The following is a 20,708-nucleotide window of genomic DNA, read 5'->3' as shown; positions in this document are numbered from 1 at the left end:
AGATAAATGACAAATTATCTTGATAAATTATCAAATTATCCAAATGATCCTTGGGTGGCTCAGTGGTTTAGTGCCTGCCTTTGACCCGGGGTGTGATCCTGGAGTCCCAGGATCAAGTCTCACATCGGGCTCCCTGCATGGAACCTGCTTCTCCCTCTGCCTGTGTCTCTGCCTCTCTCTCTCTCTCTCTCTCTGTATCTCTCATGAATAAATAAATAAAATCTTTTAAAAAAAGAAGATAAATGACAAATTAGAAATAATATTTATGAAAAATATGACAAAGTCTTGTAACTTTAATATATAAAGATTATTTGGAAATCAGTAAAACATGCCAAAGGGGAAAAAAAAGCATGAATATGAACAGTCAAATCCCTCTGAAAGAGGAAACACATACACATGAAAAGCAGTAATAAAATGATATGGATATATACCATACATATATGTGCATATATACATACCTAAATATAAAATATGATAAAAGAAGTCTCTCTATATATGAAAAGTGGTAATAAAAGAAATATAAATTAAAACAATAACTCTAGATATCAACTTCATTTATAAAAATTATTCATTATAATGCCAAGCTTAAGTGGCTATCTGGATAAAGAAGGGGGAGGATGCCCAATAGCTGGTAACAGTAACAGTAATCCTCCCTCATCCCAACCCATATTCTACTCTGCAGCCCTGGCCTTGGAATAAGACCTCCTCCAGGACAAAGGACAACACCAGGGTTGGAATTCTGAAATATAGCCATGGTTGCACGGGTCACCCAGAGTTCTATTTGGAAGTTCAGAGATGGAGAACTCTGGGCCCTGCACGTCCTCTGTACTACGATGAATTTTTATCCTGACCACAGTTTCCTTCCCACCTCTCTCACCTCTGCAACCCACTATCATTACCTACAGTAGTACTCCCAATTCTCCCACCTACACTGCTCTTTCACTGTCACCCCATGTTCTCATGTGAGAGATTGACTTGATAACCTGGTATCAGTCAGTAACCTCCCAGGAGTTCCTGGTACCTTAGAAAATAGGGGTCTTCCTGATAAAACATAGTCTTATTTTCTTTGTATAAGAATGTGCTATCTGTCAAATGAGCAGAGAAGAGGAACAGGCAGCTGGGAAATGTAGGAATGCAGTTAATTAATGAACATGTGTTAAAACATTCAATGTCACTGCTAATAAAAAATACAAACAAATTAAGGCCCTATTTTTAACCTATAAAATTAGAAAAACTTAATTCTTTTTTTTTAAGATTTATTTATTTATTTATTTATTCATGAGAGAGAGAGAGGCAGAGACACACGAGGAGGGAGAAGCAGGCTCCATGCCAAGAGCCCGATGTGGGACTCGATCCCGGGACTCCAGGATCGCACCCTGGGCCAAAGGCAAGCGCTAAACCGCTGAGCCACCCAGGGATCCCCGAAAAACTTAATTCTTATTAACAATACCTAATGCTGATAAGAGTATAATGAAATTGGGGGTATTATATATTATACTGTCCTTTAAGAAAGAAATTTGACAGTATTATCAAGTCATAAAAACATCCACACTACTGACCTAGCAATTCATCTTCTGAAAGGATACATTAAAAAAAAAAAAAAAAGACTAAAAGAAGAAGAGAAAAAGGCTTTATGTACAAAGAAGTTCACAGTCATTTGGAAACAACATAAATAATCCATAAGAATATTGTTAAGTAAATTAGGGCACACACATAAGATGAAATACCCCATAGGCTTTAAAGAAGTGTGACTCAATCAAAATGGAAAAAGCAATTCACCAAAAAAATGATTAGCCATCCTCGTGATTAAGTAAATGCAATTAGAGCAACAGAGGTACACCATTTCTTTTTTTTAAATTTTTTTTCAATTTTTATTTATTTATGATAGTCACAGAGAGAGAGAGAGAGAGAGAGAGAGGCAGAGACATAGGCAGAGGGAGAAGCAGGCTCCATGCACCGGGAGCCCGATGTGGGATTCGATCCCGGGTTTCCAGGATAGCGCCCTGGGCCAAAGGCAGGCGCCAAACCACTGTGCCACCCAGGGATCCCAGAGGTACACCATTTCTTACCATCCAGATTGCAAAGATTTAAAATTGCATCAATGTCCTGTTGGCATAGGGCATGCTATTTACTGTTATGGGAATATTGTAACCTCTTGTGCATGTGTGTTAGCTATCTAACCATACAGAAAAATATGGGCAATAATAAAATAAATATCTGTGTATCTCCTACCCAAGTTCTGAAATATTAACATTTATGGGACTTCTTTGATGAGCAACTTGTCTTTACCTCATTTGAAAATGTATATACCCTAATATACTGCAATAATTTGATTTAATACTATGTACTCTCTTTAAATGTATATATACTGTGATAGTCCAAGAATTCCAATTGCTAGGAATTTAATGTACAAAGATAGTTCCACCTATGCACAAAGATGAATGTATTAAAAGGTACACTAAAGTATTATTTCTAATGACAATATATTGGAAACAGCAGTAAGTCCATGCAGTAAAGAAGTGGTTGAACAAATCCCATCCCATCTCCCCTACGGAAGGAACTCCATCCTGCTCTTGAAACAGAATGAACAATCTCTATATATGCTAATAAGAAAAGTATCTCCAAAATACAGCATCAAGTGAAAAAAGTAAGGCATAGAACAAGAGGCACTGTACCATCCCACTTGTCTATTTGAAAATATATGCATATACACAATTATATATGTATTAAAGTTTTTGGAAGAATTCCCAAGAAAATTGTAAAAAGCAGTTACCTCAAGGAAGACAGCCTGGGGGGAAGATGGAGACTTACTTTTCATCTTTTATTCCTTTTTGAGTAGTCTGCATTTTGTTTTACTATATACATGTGTCACTTTTGTAATTTAAAAACTAATTTTATGAGAAATGTATATAACATGAAGTGACCAAAACAAAAAACCAAGATAGAATGTGCATTCTAAGACTCCAGGGCCTTGTTCATAAGTCTCACCACCTGCTACCTGCCTTGTGCACCAGAGGTTCACAGTTCCCTCCAAGCTTTTGCGCAATCTGCTCTCTCTAGCTGATCCTAAAACGACTCTCATCCCAGTCTCTCTCTTTCAGGCATAGAACACTCCTGCCTTGTGCTTTGCCCAAAATCCCAGGCTGCTCACAGCTCAGTCCTCACATACCATGGCATGCAGGAAACATCAATGAGCATTCTAAAGAAGTCCCTGATACTCTGGTTTCTCTTCAGATTGTATAAATCTTTCACCTTTTACTAAAGAAGTCTCTGGTTCACTGTTTTCTGGAGACAGTTCCCAACACCCTGTAATCTGGGCTATGGGTGGGCAACTGACCCAACTCAGGCCAGCTGGAATCCTTCTAGGGATTTCCCAATTGAACCTAGAGAAAGGGGAACTATCCATCTTTTGGAGCAAAGCCTTGAGCTGTGGGACACTCAGTAGTAGTCAGCACTGTGTCTGCTAGTATGAAAGAAGCCATTAGGGACACCTGAGTGGCTCAGCTGTTGAGCATTTGCCTTCAGCTCAGGGTATGATCCCAGAATCCGGAATTGATTCCTGCATTGGGCTCCCTGTGTGGAGCCTGCTTCCCCCTCTGCCTCTGTCTCTGCTTCTCTCTATGTCTCTCATGAATAAATAAATAAATCTAGAAAGAAAAAGAAAAGAAAGAAAGAAAGAAAGAAAGAAAGAAAGAAAGAAAGAAAGAAAGAAAGAAAGAAGAAAGAAGAAAGAAAGAAAGAAAGAAAGAAAGAAAGAAAGAAAGAAAGAAAGAAAGAAGAAAGAAAGAAAAGAAAGAAAGAAAGAAAGAAAGAAAGAAAGAAAGAAAGAAAGAAAGAAAGAAAGAAAGAAGCCATTAAACAGTGGGGCTGACACACAGATAAGCAGAGATGAAAGATGGGAGGAGCTTCTTGGCTTTATTCAAGTTTCCACGTTCCTAAAGTCAACAGGGACACAATTTGTTGCCATGAGAAAGGCCTTTCCACAATTTAGTGACAATGGAAAGTCCAGTGTCTTCTCAATAACCTCCTTTCCCCTTTGGCCTTACCTTGTTTGAGCTGAGTTTCCGTGATAACCAAAAGTATCCTAAATGAATAAACCAAATGCAGTCTGATATCACCTCTGCCGTAAGGAATCCTGAAGTCAAGCTTGGAAGACTCCCTGTAGGATGAGGCCCCATTATATGCCCTCATCTTCCTGGGGTAACAAGACATCCCAGCCATTGCCCCTGTTCCAATCTCCCTCCACCTTCCCTTCTTGAGAATTCCGTGAAATCCCAAAGGACCCATGCTGACAGGGTCAGAGCTAAATCCCAAAGGACCCAGAGCTGACAGGGTAAAGTTCTCTAGCTCTCTGGCCTGTTCATCCTCCTTGGTTCCAGGAGCACAAGCCCAAAGGAGTAGTGTACTCACTATTACTCACTCTTTCCTTGCCCAGATTTTGTATTGGGACCTTGCACAAATAGCCTGACCAGCAGAGGGGCAACCAGGGTGGTTTCCATGCCTGGGCTTTGGTGAGGGTTATAGGAATGGAGAAGAGTCTGTCTCAGAAGATACACTGTACAAGTCAAGAACTGCTCTAAAGTTGATTTGAGGATCCCATCTCAGTGCTACCTCTCCAGCCCCTTAACCTTAATGAGATTTGACAAGATAAGATAATGGCCAAGATATACCCTGAAGCCCTGGAAAACCCCTGGCTGGTTCAGAAGCTTTAGCCTCTGGTCCCTGTGGCTAGAGGGACTAGACTGGCTGACTGGCTGTGTGGCCAACCTCCTCCCCATCCCTGGCCTCTCTCTCCAGGCTGTAAAATAAGGGGGTTAGGCAATTTCTAAGGAAGCTTCCAACTGTGATGTTGGTAGACCCTCTATTACATGGAAAGGAGGAGACGATATAGGGAATCCCCAGGGGTGGAAGAAGGGAGTGTAGTACGAACATCAGGGGTATATAGACAAATGGCAGCCTGGGACCCTCGTCCTAGACACAGCCTGAGACCAGCACCTGCCCACCCTCCCCAAGGCCCTCAGCTCAGACAGCAGAGTGACATGGGATGAGATGACACCCAGAGATGAGAACCTCATGGACAAGTTCTCTAGCTCCAGCCATAGAATGCAGTTCCCTGCAGCCTAAAAAGGCATCTCTTCACATCCCACCACCTCTCCTCCTCCCACTTCATCTTGGCCCCTTTGATGGTAGAGAAAAGGGCAGGAGGACAGGGGACAAGTCCAAAGAACAAGTGCCTTTGAGGGAGGTTTGGGAATGAGGAAAGGGGCAGAATCCTTGTCTTTGAGTCAGGAGACCCTGGTTCAAGGTCCAGCTCTGCAGCTGTTCTGTGTGTCCCAGGTAGTCCCTTCATTTCCAAGTCCAGGTCTGTCCTCTGCACAAGTGGTGAGACCAGGTGATTGCTGAGGACCCTTAATATCCAAAATTTTGTCTTTTTGGGAGGTAGTCTAGTAACAATTCTGGGTCCTCATCCTCCCAGGGATAGTGCAGCTCAATAACCTCATAATCTCATTTGCCAGGGGCATTTGACGACCAGCCTGAGGAGAGACAGAAACAGTCCTTTTCACTTAACTTAAAATCGTCAGCCATCCATGGGTAGCCAAGGAGCCTTACAGATGAAACCCTGGCCTCTTCCCAGTGCCAACCCTGCAACCATTCCCATCCTTAGGAAACAGGCCTCATCTTTTATGGGGCCTGGAAAAGTGGGGTCAGAGGACTTTGGGCAGAAATAACCATCTCTCTGACCCAGGGCAGGTGTGGCCCAACAGGCATCTGTGCTGTGGAAAGATGCTAGGAACTAAGAGGAGGCATAAGGAAGGGGAGTCTGGCCTTGTGGTCTCCTGGCTTCTCTATACTGAGAGCATGAGAGATTCCTGGTGATCCCATGTAAATTCTCTGAGTAGACACCTCCACATTTAAATATAGGCCCCAAGGCAGCTCAAATGCAGATGAAAGTGGTTTGTGGGCTGCCTCCACTGCACCTTCAGTCTATATAAATAGGTGAAGAGTTGGTTTTACCTTGACTAGGCCCTGTCCTCTAAAGTTGGGGCCCTGCCTGGGAACTTTCTATGTTCAACCACCAAGATTTTTTTTTTTAATTTTTAGATTTTTATTTATTTATTCATAGAGACACACAGAGAGAAGCAGACAAAGGCAGAGGGAGAAGCAGGCCCCCTGCAAGGAACCCAATGTGGGACTGATGATGCCCTGAACCAAAGGCAAGATGCTTAACCGCTGAGCAACCCAGGCGTCCCACAACCACCAAGATTATAGGACTGTTATTGCAACTTGTCTACCCTGACTAATACACTATCAAAGCAAACAAATAGATCCATTTTTCCTTAACTTTGGGATACCTGAGGTTCTCCTTGGTATTTTGAGGTCCCAATCCCCTAGGAAGTCCTCTGCCTATTCTGGCCATAAGTGTCTGTACCCAGCACAGTCCTCCCTCACCCGCAGCATTTCACCACCATCCTCCAGATCCAGCCCTCCCCTCTGCAACTCTTCACCCTCCCCCTCCCCCAGGACCATTAACCAGAGCCACATATATTCACTGCAAGTCTGAGGGTCACAGCAGGGAATTACCTTACAGGATAAGAGAACCATTTAAAATGAAATATCAGGTTTCACTCTAGCTAAAGCTCATCAGCCAGACTTAACCATGGGGAGAGCCTTATCGCTTTGCTTTTTGGTAAGACTCTAGCCTCATTTATTTATTCATTCAACAGTTATTGATTTTGCACCTGCCATGCCCCAGGCACCCCTTCGAAGTGCTGGGGAGATGTGGAAAACAATGCAAAGTCCCTGCCATTACAAAGCTGCTTTCTAGTAGGGATAAAAGACAACAAACAAACAAGTAAACATATAATATGATGTCAGAATTAAGAAAAATTATTCAAAACATGAAAATAAGTCCTTTTGCACTATAGTATTGTCTAACAAGCTGCCTAATGTCCTCTGACTTCCAAGGGCTGTGTTGTCTAATAAGGCAGCTGCTAAAATTGATGGTGACCATTTAAATTGAAAAGTTCACTTATTGAATTTATATGAAATAATGAAATATATTTAATATAAGAAACTATATATTTACAAATAATTTATATTGGTATCATATTAAATTATATCACATTATATTTCTATTATGTTACATTACATAGTATATTAGTATATACACAGATATAATATATATCTAGTATTTCAATTATATTTATTGAAACTTAAACAAATATTAAAATTCTGAGGGCCCCTGGGTAGCTCAATCAGTTGAGTGTTTGACTCTTGATTTTGGCTCAAGTCATGATCTCAGGGTTGTGGAATCAAGCCCACACCTGGACTCTGCACTCAGCAGGAAGTCTGCTTGAGGATTCTTTCTCCCTCTCCATCTGCCCCCCTGCATGCACACTCTCTCTTTCTCTTTCTAAAATAAATCTTAAACAACAACACCAAAAATTAAAATTCTATTTCCCAGTCACACTGAACACATTTCAAGAACTGCCTAGCCACTTGAGGCTAGGAGTTATCATCCTGGATGGCCCAAATATAGTACATTTCCTTCACTGTAGAAAGTTCTTTTGGATAGTGCTGTTTTAGTAGAGTAACTTTTGTTTGACCATTTGCTATTGATTAGGGCCCAGATTCTAAGAAGTGAAATGTTAACTTAAAGAAGATGGATAAGCTGCAAATGATTTTTGTCCAGCAGAGATGCAAATGATTTCTGCCTGGAAGAAAAGATAACCCCAAAGGCTGCAGTTTTATTTTGCTACAGGACATTAACCAATTTGGTATCGAACTCCACAATCTTATTCTGGCACTCTTTTTCCATTGATTATATGTATCTCATACCCCCTTTGAACCAGCTTTGTCATCTTGCTGATGCCCTCACTAATAAGTTAAATAAATCATGGACACATCCCATTGGATGCTTGCTTGTATGAGAGCCAGACTTTTGACTCTTTGTAAATTATACTTTGTTTGATACCAGGTAGTGATCAGGGCTTAAAGAAAAGTTAAACAGAATGAGGAGAGAGAACAACAGTGTGCGATTTTAGCTACATGGATCATGGAAGGCCTTCTAAGAAAAGACATTTGAACAAAGGTTGAATGAAATGAAGGAGCAGGGTGCTTAGGGATCTAGGGGTGCATGTTGCAGCAGGAGGAACATAGGTACAAAGGCAGGTGTTGAAGCCCCACTATACTTGGTGTCTGAGGCAAGTTGGAAGCTAGTGTGTTTGAAACAGTGTGATTCGGATGGATGGGAGAGTCCAAGGTAAGGACTCTGGATTGCATTGTTCAGGTAGATAAAGATTTTAAGGCAGGACTATAACTATCCCCTCTCATACTCCAGGGGGAATGTTGAACAATGTCCTTCATGATCTGCCCTGCTGAGACCCTTCCTAGGTGGGAGGGGGTAGAAACCCTTTTCAATATGCTAGGCCACAGAAGGCTCACTAGTAACAATGTGGTGGACCCCTAGAGGTGTGTGAGGCTGTGAGTAATCTCCCCTGACCACTCCCACTGTTCTGCTTTAGCCCCTCCCACCTCTGTGTGTCACCTAAAGGCTCTAGAAGGAGCTTCTCTGAAGCAAAGGAAACAATCTCTCTAGAAGAATTTGAGAGACCTCCAGAAGGTTCCATAGCAGCCAGCTTTCTTTTTTCTTTTTTTTTTTTCTTTCTTTTTTTTTTTTTAGCAGCCAGCTTTCCAAAGAGCAATTTTTCTCTTCATTCCAGATAGGAGAAGCTGTGTTTTTCACCAGACATGGACGCAGGTCTAGGGCTTCAGAGAGCTGGTAAGTTTATTAGTACAAGTCCAAGGATTTGAGATGATAAGGAAGTAAAGTAAAGACAGGAGGGACAAAAGAACTGAGTACAAATGGGAGATTACAAAAAGGGCCCAGAGTCCCTGTAAGGTCGGAGAGCAGGGGCAGAGAAAGCTGTGGCTAGCGAATGAGATGTCACAGCTGAGATTTCAGGACTGGGGAAAGCACTGGTGAGTGTAGGTTCCAGCACATAGGTGCCTACATCAAATCCTAGCTCTGCTACTTAGGATCTGCATGACCTTAGGTAAAAAATAATCTACCCTCTCTATGCTAGTTTCCTTGAGTGCAGAATGGTAGAAGAGTGTTCCCTCGGGAGGGTGGCTGGAGTATCAAAGGAGATAACTAACATATGTGGAGGCCTTAGAACAGTGCCTGGCACAAGGCAAGTATGCCCTAAACACTAGCTGCTCCTATTATTATAAAAGATGATCCCAGGGGTGCCTGGCTGGCTCAGTCAGAAGAACGATTCTTGATCCCAGGGGTGGGAATTTGAGCCCAAGTTGGGGGTAGAGATTTCTTACTTACATACACACAGATGTAAAATAAAAAAGATGATCCTAGGCTATGGGGCCAGTGGAGTAAATCCTGGGGACACTGAGGTCACTCCATGGTGGTGATAAGACTTAGGTGGAAAGGAAGAGTATGTTGAATTGAGTGCTGTCTGCCAGAGGCAGGAGTTGGCTAGGATTGTCACTAGCTAGACCCCAAGACCTGACCTTTACTGAACACCTGCATGTACTCATTTTCATTTGTCCCACATTTTTCCTTAAAGCACTTTTTTCCATCTCATCTCTTAACTCAGGCAAAAGACTCTATGGGCATGACATCCTGTGATGAAAATTGAAACCACCCCTCAAGCAATTACTACCTGAAGGAAGAGAGCTCTGATGGCCCAGACCACCTAGTCCAGTTTGAGCTAAATCCTCGACTCACACCTGGGTAGATGGACCATGGAGTGACCTCTGGAATGACCAGAAATTGCCTTTACCTCATTAAAATATTGAAATTTTCTACCCAGGGAGGAACCCAAGCTTCATACATAGCATACATTGTATATATAGGCATGCTTCCTTAAGGTGCGGGAGTGGCCTTCATGCCCATCTCTTCATACAATGACAAGGCTTCCCTCCCTAAATATTCATCCTGACCCTAAATAAAAGGAATCTATTCAACCTATTAGGGGTCACAGCTTTGGAAGTTATTCTCCATGATCTCCTTGTTTGCTACAAATAAAGTTTACTTTGTGTGACAATTCTACCCGGTGTAGTTTCTGTCAGTGACTCACATTAGTTTGGTTACAGGACCTAGTGTCAGAATGACAACCTGCCTGCCTGGGTGCTCTGCAGGGTCATCTTCCAAGCTCCGACTCCTGTTCCTCTCCTCCCCAGCAGAGTCCAGAGTGAACCCCAAACCTCTCAGAAGCCCTCAGGGCCTCCCAGGATGAGGGAGTCCCAAGAGCTTTACACATTATCATCACATTTGCTCCCAACAGTCCTGACAGACAAGTACTATCATCCCCTTTTCACCTCAGTCCAAGGCTCAGGGGGGAGTTGACCAAAGTCTCAACTGGTAGAATCTTTTTCCTTTGCTTCAGTGAGAGCAGCCTCCTTTTTGTTGGTGTCGATATTGGAGTTTCATTGAAGATGTTGTTCTTGACAAAAGGATGCCCAGTTTAAAAAGTACCCAAGGAAGGAAGAACTGAGAAGAACTGGGCTTGATTATCTTAAAGGGGCTCTTAAAATTCTGGCATTTTTTGGCACCCCAACCTTTCCAGGTAACCCTTAGTTTCAGTCAGATCCCAAGAGGTCTTTTCCCTCAAGGTCACTGTTAACTGTGCTCCTTTTGCCTCACATAGATCCACAAATAATCAGAAATGCTGGGTTTCTGGGAGGGGTGGGGCCAGAGTGAGAAGAAAAAAGGAATCTGATCTCGTTCCCTTCCAGATCTCTCTAGCTTATTGAGATTCCATAGCAGGCTGCATGATACACTTCAATAGCTCTGTGCAGGAGTGACATACAGAACACAAAGATCCAGCAAAGCTTATCTGCTCACCCAGGCAGGTCACAGAACAAAGGGCAGGCAGAGGGAGAGGCCCATTCTGCTCCACCCCATCCCACTTCACCCCTGGACAACTCTAGGAACAGTGTTTCTGCTTTCACTGCCCCAGGTGCCACTTCCCTTCCTCCCAGAGAGGGCAGGGCTCTCATTTCTGCTGAAGAATCAATCTCCACCCTAAGGCACCTTCATTCCATCCTCACTGTTTCCTCCATCTGGAAGGGAAAGTCGTTCTGAGCTGGGATCCTCTCAACCTCTATCTCTGAGTAGAAAGATGAACTTCCTCTCCTGTGTTTATGTCTAGAAAGTAAGATTTGAGTTAATTTAAATTTTTCTTTTTTTTTTTAAGATTTTACTTATTTATTCATGAGAGATACAGATTGAGAGAGAGAAAGAGAGGCAGAAACACAGGCAGAGGGAGAAGCAGGCTCCGTGCAGGGAGCCCGACATGGGACTCGATTCCAGGTCTCCAGGATCTGGGATCACGCCTTGGACTGAAGGTGGCGCTAAACCTCTGAGCCACCCGGGCTGGCCTAAATTTTTTCTTCTTTGTACTTTTCTGTACTTCTTGGTTCTATTTAATTAACAGGTAGTACAAATATAAAAACAATAAAACTATTAATTTTATGTAGATTTTTGTTTCTTATCATTACCCACTCTTCAAATGTCCAGGAAGAGCTTACTAATCCCCAGCCAAGAATTTCTATCTCTTCCGAGTCCCGGAGCTCTTCACTTTCCTTCTTCCACATCCTTGAGCATTGTCTATCTGTACCTTTAGTGTTGAGTCCAGGTCATACCTCCTTTCCCCAAAAACTGTGAGTGCACGAAGGCCCAAACTGGGTGATTTATCTCCACTGCCCAATTCCCCACTTCCAGTCCCTCCATCAACAACTCACCATTCCCCTTTCCTTTTTTTTTTTTTTTTTAAGATTTTATTTATTTATTCATGAGAGACGCAAAGAGAGAGGCAGAGACACAGGCAGAGGGAAAAGCAGGCTCCTAGCAGGGAGTCTGATTCAGGACTCGATCCCAGGATCATGCCCTGAGCCAAAGGCAGTTGCTCAGCCACTGAGCCACCCAGATGTCCCCACTATTCCCCCTTTCAACAACAACACCTACCACTACCCATCAACATTACCACCACGACCTCCACCAACATCACTACACTTATTATCATTACTAACACAACCACCACCACCCATCGCCAGTCATCACCATCAATACCACCATCACAACTACACCATCACCATCACTACCACTATTACTCTACCAACATAACAATTGCCACTGTCCACCAATATCACCCAAGGGAAAAAAAAAAAAAAACACCCATCTACCACCACTACAACCCATCACCACCAATACTACCAATCTATCACCACCTCATGACCATTTTACAGCATCAGCACCACCATAATCACCAGCACTCATCAATACCACCCACCACAAACAAAAGTACCCCCAATTACTACCACTACCATCACCAAGGCCACCTACATCTACAACCATGACCACTCCTAAGTACATGCACCATGAATGACTGGTTGGTTACATGAGTTAACAAGTATGTGTATGAATGAATAAGTAAAGAGATAAGGAAAAGACAACCTCAGAATGTTCATGAAAGGAAGTCAGATCCAACATTTAGTGATTTGTGGTGTGTAATGTAGGCAGATTTTTATGTCTCGGATTTGTCTCTTTAACAACCCTTTCATTTCCCTGACTGTCGCTGACTGCTGCCTTCTTCAGCCATTGTCCAGTATCTTCCAAAGCCTAGTTATGGAGCAATGTCCTCTAAGATAGTTCTCAGGTGGCTGTCATGGCTTTGAGACAAAGGAGCTTAATGCCTGAGCTCCTGGTGAATGAAGTTAAAGTATGCACCACTATCACCACCATGGAAAGATGGTGATAAAATGTGTCACCAGCTGCATCTAGTTCCTAGGGTGATGAGGTGGGGCAGTCCCAGAAGCTCTGGATAACAGCCTAATTTAAGGCAGGTGAGGGGCGCTTGGGTGGCTCAATTGGTTGAGTGTCTGACTCTTAATTTGGCTCAGGTCATGATCCTGGGGTTATGGGATCAAGCCCTGCATTGGGCTCTACACACAGTGCAGAGATTGCTTGAGATTCTCTCCTTCTGCCCCTTCCCCCAATTCACAAATGTGTGTGTGCATACACTCTCTCAAATAAATAAAGTATTTTTTAAAAATAAAGAAATAAATTTAAAAATAGGGGAGAAGAAGAGAGAAATGGTACCACCCAACATCAAATTCTGGGGATATTTCCAGTACATTAGTTATTCTTGCTGGCTAAGAAACCCCAGTCCTGTCTTCCCAACTTCCCTCCCTATCACTTGGCATGCAGACTGATGCCTAGGGACATTGCCAGGACCCAGCAGATCCAAGTTCTAGCTTCTGTTCTAACAATGACTTTCTGGATATCTTTCTCCCCATCTGAGCAATGGGGAACTTGGGAAAACTGTGTCTGGTGTCCCTCCAGTTCTGATGGTCTATGATTAAGCATTTCTACCAAGATTTCTTTGCTGGAAAAATCCATAGGTGGAATTATTCTCCTTGATGGAAAAATCCCTTTCTGCTCACATACTTGACAGCAGACATGATCTCAAAGTAACAACTGGGAGTAAACACTCAAGAAGAAGGGATGGAACCCTTTATCTTTAAGTCCAGTTGCTCCATCAGTCATGAAGTTCAAAACTAGAAGGGACTCAGGAATCATATAATCCAAATCATGACGTGAAAACTTTCTTAAGACCCCCAGCCAGGCAATGCCAGACCTAATCCCCCAAACCAGGCCCAGAGTTCCTGATGCCCCTGACCTCCTGAGCATTTTCTACAGCCCCTGAAAACCCAGACGAACTATCAGATCAACCTCAACACTTCTCTCAAAATCCCTCCTCATATACACATAGCTGCTAGCCCAAGCTATAGCAACTGAAAAGCTCAAGTGCCAGCTCTCAGAAAGAAGTCTTAGGATAAAGGCCTCTGGGGCCAAGTCATCCTATAGGCCTCAAAGAACCCAAAGAGAGCAATAGCTGTCTTTACCTTTGAAACATTTCCCAGGCTGGGGTTGAGGAAGGAGATGGGTAATATACAGAGAGGGTTCTGTTACTGTAGTCTTCTTTACCTCTGGTTCCTGCATCTCTCACACAGTTTATCTCTTTCTGTTTCTTGGTTTCTTTGGACTTGGATCATTTTATTTTTTTTTAAGATTTTATTTATTTATTCATGAGAGACACAGAGAGAGAGAGATAGAGGCAGAGACACAGGCAGAGGGAGAAGCAGGCTCCACGCAGGGAACCCGACATGGAACTCCATCCCAGGTCTCCAGGATCACACCCTGAGCTGAAGGCGGCGCTAAACCGCTAAGCCACCAGGGCTGCCCGGACTTGGATCATTTTACACTCTTTCTGTCCCTCTATCACCTTTGTCCCTATCTCATTCTCTTTTTCTCTATCTTCTCTCATCTCTCTCTCTCTCTCTCTTACTCTATCCATCAGTGAATTTTCCTTGGAATTTAAAAGGTAGATGCCAATTTCAAGGTCTTATTAATCCAGCACTGGGGGGCACAGAGGGAAGGGTGGCTAAATCGGTTAAGCGTCTGCCTTTGGCTCAGGGTGTGATTGTGGGGTACTGGAATTGAGTTCTGGGATCGAGCCCCATGCCCAGTTCCCTGTTCAGTGAGAAGTCTGCTTCTTCCTCTGCCCCTCCCCACCACTTGTGTTCTCTCTCTCTCTCTCTCAAATGAATAAATAAAATCTTTTTTAAGAAGACTTTTTTAAAGATTTTATTTATTAATTCATGAGAAACACACAGAGAGAGGTAGAGACATAGGCAGAGGGAGAAGCAGGCTCCATTCAAGGAGCCCGATGTGGGACTCGATCCCAGGACTGTGGGATCATGCCCTGAGCCAAAGGCAGACGCTCAATCACTGAGCCACCCAGGCATCCCGAATAAATAAAATCTTCTTTAAAAAATGTTAAATCCAGCTCCAGGAAAACCCCTGTTTATGAGCTAAGACATCCAAGAATTATAAGCATTCTTACAAAAACTCCACAGCCTAGTAGAGAGGGAAGAGCTTCAAGCCTTCTTAGGGCTTAAGCTTCTGCATCTATAAAATGAAGGGTTTGGGAGACACTGATCTTGAGCACCAGCTCCAGCTCTGACAACCCAGGATTTGGAAGGATATAGATGCTCAGATTCCCCAATTCAGCCAGTGAATCTTAGCTGTGGGTATCATTGATCACTTTTGCTTTTGTGGACATTGGCTAGGAATTTTCTTAAATTCTTCATTTCCATTGCATGGTTGGGGAAACCAAGGACCAAAAAACATAAAGGGCTTGCCTGGGTTCTCTGGCAAGCCATGACAGAGTCTAGTTCTAGAGTCAAGAACTTCTGTCTCCAAATTAGTGTTTACCCCTCCCCAGACATTTGCCTGACTAGTGTGTGGCTCCACTTTGCTAGAAGAAAGAACAAGAGACACAGACACCACAGAAAGGTGTCTGGAACCCTAGCTCCTGTGAAGTAGGCAGGCAGTTGTGGTATCAGGAGCTGTCACTGCACTCAGAGATTATTGAGGGCAGAGCTAGGACAGAGTCAGTGAGGGTCGAAGAAAAGATGGGGAAAGGGGGCAGCCCCGGTGGCGCAGCGGTTTAGCGCCGCCTGCAACCCAGGGCGTGATCTGGAGACCCTGGATCGAGTCCCGCGTAGGGCTCTCTGCATGGAGCCTGCTTCTCCCTCTGCCTGTGTCTCTGCCTCTCTCTCTGCATCTCTATGAATAAATAAATAAAACCTTTAAAAAAAAAAAAAGATGGGGAAAGGGATACAGTGAAAGAAAAGTTACTAGGATCAAGCGAAGGATGCCCCACGATGCAGGACAATAGGAACCTGGGCATGAAAAAGCTCTGGTGACATTGCTCATGTTGGATGTTATCATTATTAGTGAACAAGACCAGGTCAGAGGTGACCCCCAAAATGAGGAGGCCAAAATGAGGAGGCTGGAGGGCTGGAGAAGGCAGAAGATAGAAAGGCTTTGTTTAGAATCGAAACTATGAACTTGTTTATGATAGGTTGAGTTTGAAATGATGTAAGACAGTGTGGTACTGGCACAAAAATAGACCACATAGATCAATGGCACAGAAAAGAGAACCCAGAAATGAGCCCTCAACTCTATGGTCAACTAATATTCGACAAAGCAGAAAAGACTATCCACTGGAAAAAGGACAGTCTCTTCAATAAATGGTGCTGGGAAAATTGGACATCCACATGCAGAAAAATAAAAGTAGACCATTCTCTTACACCATACACAAAGATAAACTCAAAATGTATGAAAGATTTAAATGAAAAAAAAAAGATTTAAATGTGAGACAAGATTCCATCAAAATCCTAGAGGAGAACACAGGCAACCCCCTTCTGGAACTTGTCCACAGCAACTTCTTGCAAGATACATCCATGAAGGCAGGGAGACAGAAGCAAAAATGAACTATTGGGACTTAATCAAGATAAAAAGCTTCTGCACAGCAAAAGAAACAGTCAACAAAACTAAAAGACAAGCGACAGAATGGGAGAAGATATTTGCAAATGGCATATCAGATAAAGGGCTAGTATCCAAGATCTATAAAGAACTTCTTAAACTCAACAGCAAAGAAACAAACAGTCCAATCATGAAATGGGCAAAAGACATGAACAGAAATTTCACAGAGGAAGACACAGACATGTTTATCCATTTATCAATTGATGGGCATTTGAGTTATTTTTACTTTTTGGCTACTATGAATAATGTTGTCATGAACATTTATGTACAAGTTTTTATTTGAACATGTTTTTACTTCTCTTGGGTATATACCCAGGAATAAAATATATGGGTCATATGGTAACTCTCTATGCTTTACTTTTTAGGAGTTGTCAAACTGTTTCCCAAAGTAGTTGCACCATTTTACATTCTCACCAGCGGTATATTAGGGTTCCACTTTCTCTACATCGTCAGCAACACTTGTTATTGTCTGTCTTTTTTATTATAGCCATCCTAATGGGTGTATGGTAGTATTTCATTGTGGTTTTGGCTTGCATTTCCCTAATGACTGAGGCACAGGCAGAGGGAGAAGCAGGCTCCCTACAGGGAGCCCAATGCGGGACTCAATCCTGAGACTTCTGGATCACACCCTGGGCCAAAGGCAGACGCCCAACCACCGAACCACCAGGTGTCCCGAATTTCCCATTTCAGTTATAGTAGTTTTCAACTCCATAATTTCTATTTGGTTTGTCTTTATAATTTCTATCTCTTTATTGTTATTCTCTATTTGCTGAGATATAATCCTCACACTTTTCTTTTTTTTTTTAAGATTTTATTTATTTATTTAAGAGAGAGATCACACATGCACAAGTCAAAGGGGAGAGGCAAAGGGACAAGCAGACTTCCTGCTGAGTGCAGAGCCTGATGCGGAGCTCCATCCCAGGATTCTAAGATCATGACCTGAGCTAAAGCTGGACACTTAACTGACTGAGCCACCAGATGCCCCTTAAGATTTTATTTTTAAGCACTCTCTACACACATGTGGTGCCCAAACTCACATCCCCAAGATCAATAGTTGCATGCTCTACTGACTGAGCCTGCCAGGTGCCCCTTTCATGCTCCTCTTTGGGTTTTTCAACATGGTTTCCTTAAATTCTTTGGTTTTTTTAAATAGCTTTTGCTTTTTTAAAAATAGTTATTTATTTATTCATGATAGACAGAGAGAGAGAGAGAGGCAGAGACACAGGAGGAGGGAGAAGTAGGCTCCATGCTGGGAGCCCGACGCGGGACTCGATCCCGGGACTCCAGGATCACGCCCTGGGCCAAAGGCAGGCGCCAAACCGCTGAGCCACCCAGGGATCCCCTCCTTAAATTCTTTGAATATATTTAAGATAGCTGATTTACAGCTGATATCAAGTGCCTGGGTTTCTTTTCGGTTTCTATTGATTGCTTTTTTTTCTCCCTGTGTATGATACATTCTTTCCTTTTTCTTTGCATGTCTTCTATTTTGTTGTTGTTTTTGAAAACTGGACATATTTAGTAGTATAATATGCAACTTGGAAATCAGATTTTTCTCTCCATCCTCAGAGTTTGTTGTTGTTTCCTGGAGTGTCAGTGTGTGTTTCCTGAAACACCATTCCAGGTTTGGCCATTCTGGCCCTTCCCCACCTAGAGCTCTCATCTGCATTCTCACTCAGCCTGGGCACTGCAAACACTGGGGTTACTGTTACCCAAGTTTTTTCCTGTGTTTACTGAGATCAGCACATCTTCACCACACAACAAACTGGATTGACTTCAAGGCTCATCTTGATGTTTGATTTGAAACTTTCTCCAACTTTGACTTCTGTGACAAAGACTCTATTCTCACTCTGCCTCCATCTGCTCCTTTCTAACTCCCTACTGAACTTATACTGCTCAGAGTTTGCCACACTCTCACTTTTCTCTTCCTCTACATTCAGGTGTGTTTATCTACTCTTACTCCTTCAACTTTCTCTTCTCTGTAGCTCCTTGGCGATGGATCTGGAGCACAGTAATAATAGGAGTGGACTTCAGAGTTCAGTGGACCTTGTTTGATATCTGGCTTGTTCATTACAAGTTGGGGAGCCTTGAACAAATTGATTTACAGCTCCATTCTTCATTTTCTCATCTATCCAAGATAATAGTGCTGTTTCAAAGAGTTCTTATGAGGCTTAAAGGAGATCACATCAATACCCTATGCCTGTGGTAGGGGAAATACTAAAAAATATTAGCTATTGGGATTCTAACATCATTTCTTTTTTATTTTTTTGTATATTTTTTTATTGTTCGATTCGCCAACATATAGTAAAACACCCAGTGCTCATCCCGTCAAGTGCCCCCCTCAGTGCCCATCACCCAGTCATCTCGTTCCCCCTCCCACCTCCCCTTCCACTACCCCTTGTTTGTTTCCCAGAGTTAGGAGTCTCTCATGTTCTGTCACCTTCTCTGATATTTCCCACTCATTTTCTCTCCTTTCCCCTATAATCCCTTTTACTATTTTTTTTAATTTTTATTTATTTATAATAGTCACACAGAGAGAGAGAGAGGCAGAGACACAGGCAGAGGGAGAAGCAGGCTCCATGCACTGGAAGCCCGATGTGGGATTCGATCCCGGGTCTCCAGGATCGCGCCCAGGGCCAAAGGCAGGCGCCAAACCACTGCGCCACCCAGAGATCCCCTTTTCACTATTTTTTATATTCCCTATATGAATGAGACCATATACTGTTTGTCCTTCTCTGATTGACTTACTTCACTCAGCATAATACCCTCCAGTTCCATCCACATCGAAGCAAATGGTGGGTAATCATCGTTTCTAATGCCTAATATTCGATTGTATATATAGACCATATCTTCTTTATCCATTCATTTTTTGATGGGCACTGAGGCTCCTTCCACAGTTTGGCTATTGTGAATGTTGCTGCTATAAACATTGGGGTGCAGGTGTCTTGGTCTTTCACTGCATCTGTATCTTTGGGATAAATCCCCAGCAGTGCAATTGCTGGGTTGTAGGGTAGTTCTATTTTTAATTCTTTGAGGAACCTCCACACAGTTTTCCAGAGTGGCTGCACCAGTTCACATTCCCACCAATAGTGCAAGAGGGTTCCCCTTTCTCCACATCCCTTTCCAACGTTTCTCACTTACTGCTTTGTTAATTTTCACCATTCTCACTGGTGTGAGGTGATATCTCATTGTGGTTTTCATCTGTATTTCCCTGATGACAAGTGATGTGGAGCATTTTCTCATGTGTTTGTTGGCCACGTGTACGTCTTCTTTAGTGAAATTTCTGTTCATGTCTTTTGCCCATTTCATGATTGGACTGTTTGTCTCTTTGCTGTTGAGTTTAAGAAGTTCTTTATAGATCTTCGATACTAGCCCTTTATCTGATACGCCATTTGCAAATATCTTCTCCCATTCTGTAGCTTGTCTTTTAGTTTTGTTGACTGTTTCTTTTTTTTTTTTTAATTTATTTATGATAGTCATACAGAGAGAGAGAGAGAGAGAGAGGCAGAGACATAGGCAGAGGGAGAAGCAGGCTCCATGCACCGGGAGCCTGACGTGGGATTCGATCCTGGGTCTCCAGGATCGCGCCGTGGGCCAAAGGCAGGCGCCAAACTGCTGCGCCACCCAGGGATCCCTTGACTGTTTCTTTTGCTGTGCAGAAGCTTTTTATCTTAAGTCCCAATAGTTCATTTTTGCTTCTGTCTCCCTTGCCTTCATGGATGTATCTTGCAAGAAGTTGCTGTGGCCAAGTTCTAAAAGGGGGTTGCCTGTGTTCTCCTCTAGGATTTTGATGGAATCTTGTCTCACATTTAAATCTTTCATCCATCTTGAGTTTATCTTTGTGTATGGTGTAAGAGAATGGTCTAGTTTTATTCTTCTGCATGTGGATGTCCAATTTTCCCAGCACCATTTATTGAAGAGACTGCCTTTTTTCCAGTGGATAGTCTTTCCTGCTTTGTCAAATATTAGTTGACCATAAAGTTGAGGGTTCACTTTTGGATTCTCTATTCTGTTCCATTGATCTATGTGTCTGTTTTGGTGCCAGTACCACACTGTCTTGATGACCAAAGCTTTGTAGTACAACCTGAAATCTGGCATTGTGATGCCCCCAGCTATGGTTTTCTTTTTTAATATTCCCCTGGCTATTCAGGGTCTTTTCTGATTCCACACAAATCTTAAAATGATTTGTTCCAACTCTCTGAAGAAAGTCCATGGTATTTTGATAGGTATTGCATTAAATGTGTAAATTGCCCTGGGTAACATTGACATTTTCACAATATTAATTCTTCCAATCCAT

The sequence above is a fragment of the Canis lupus genome, chromosome 11 (genome assembly GCF_003254725.2).
Source record: "Canis lupus dingo isolate Sandy chromosome 11, ASM325472v2, whole genome shotgun sequence".
Classification (NCBI taxonomy): Eukaryota; Metazoa; Chordata; class Mammalia; order Carnivora; family Canidae; genus Canis; species Canis lupus.
Note: the sequence above shows the minus strand (reverse complement) of the source record.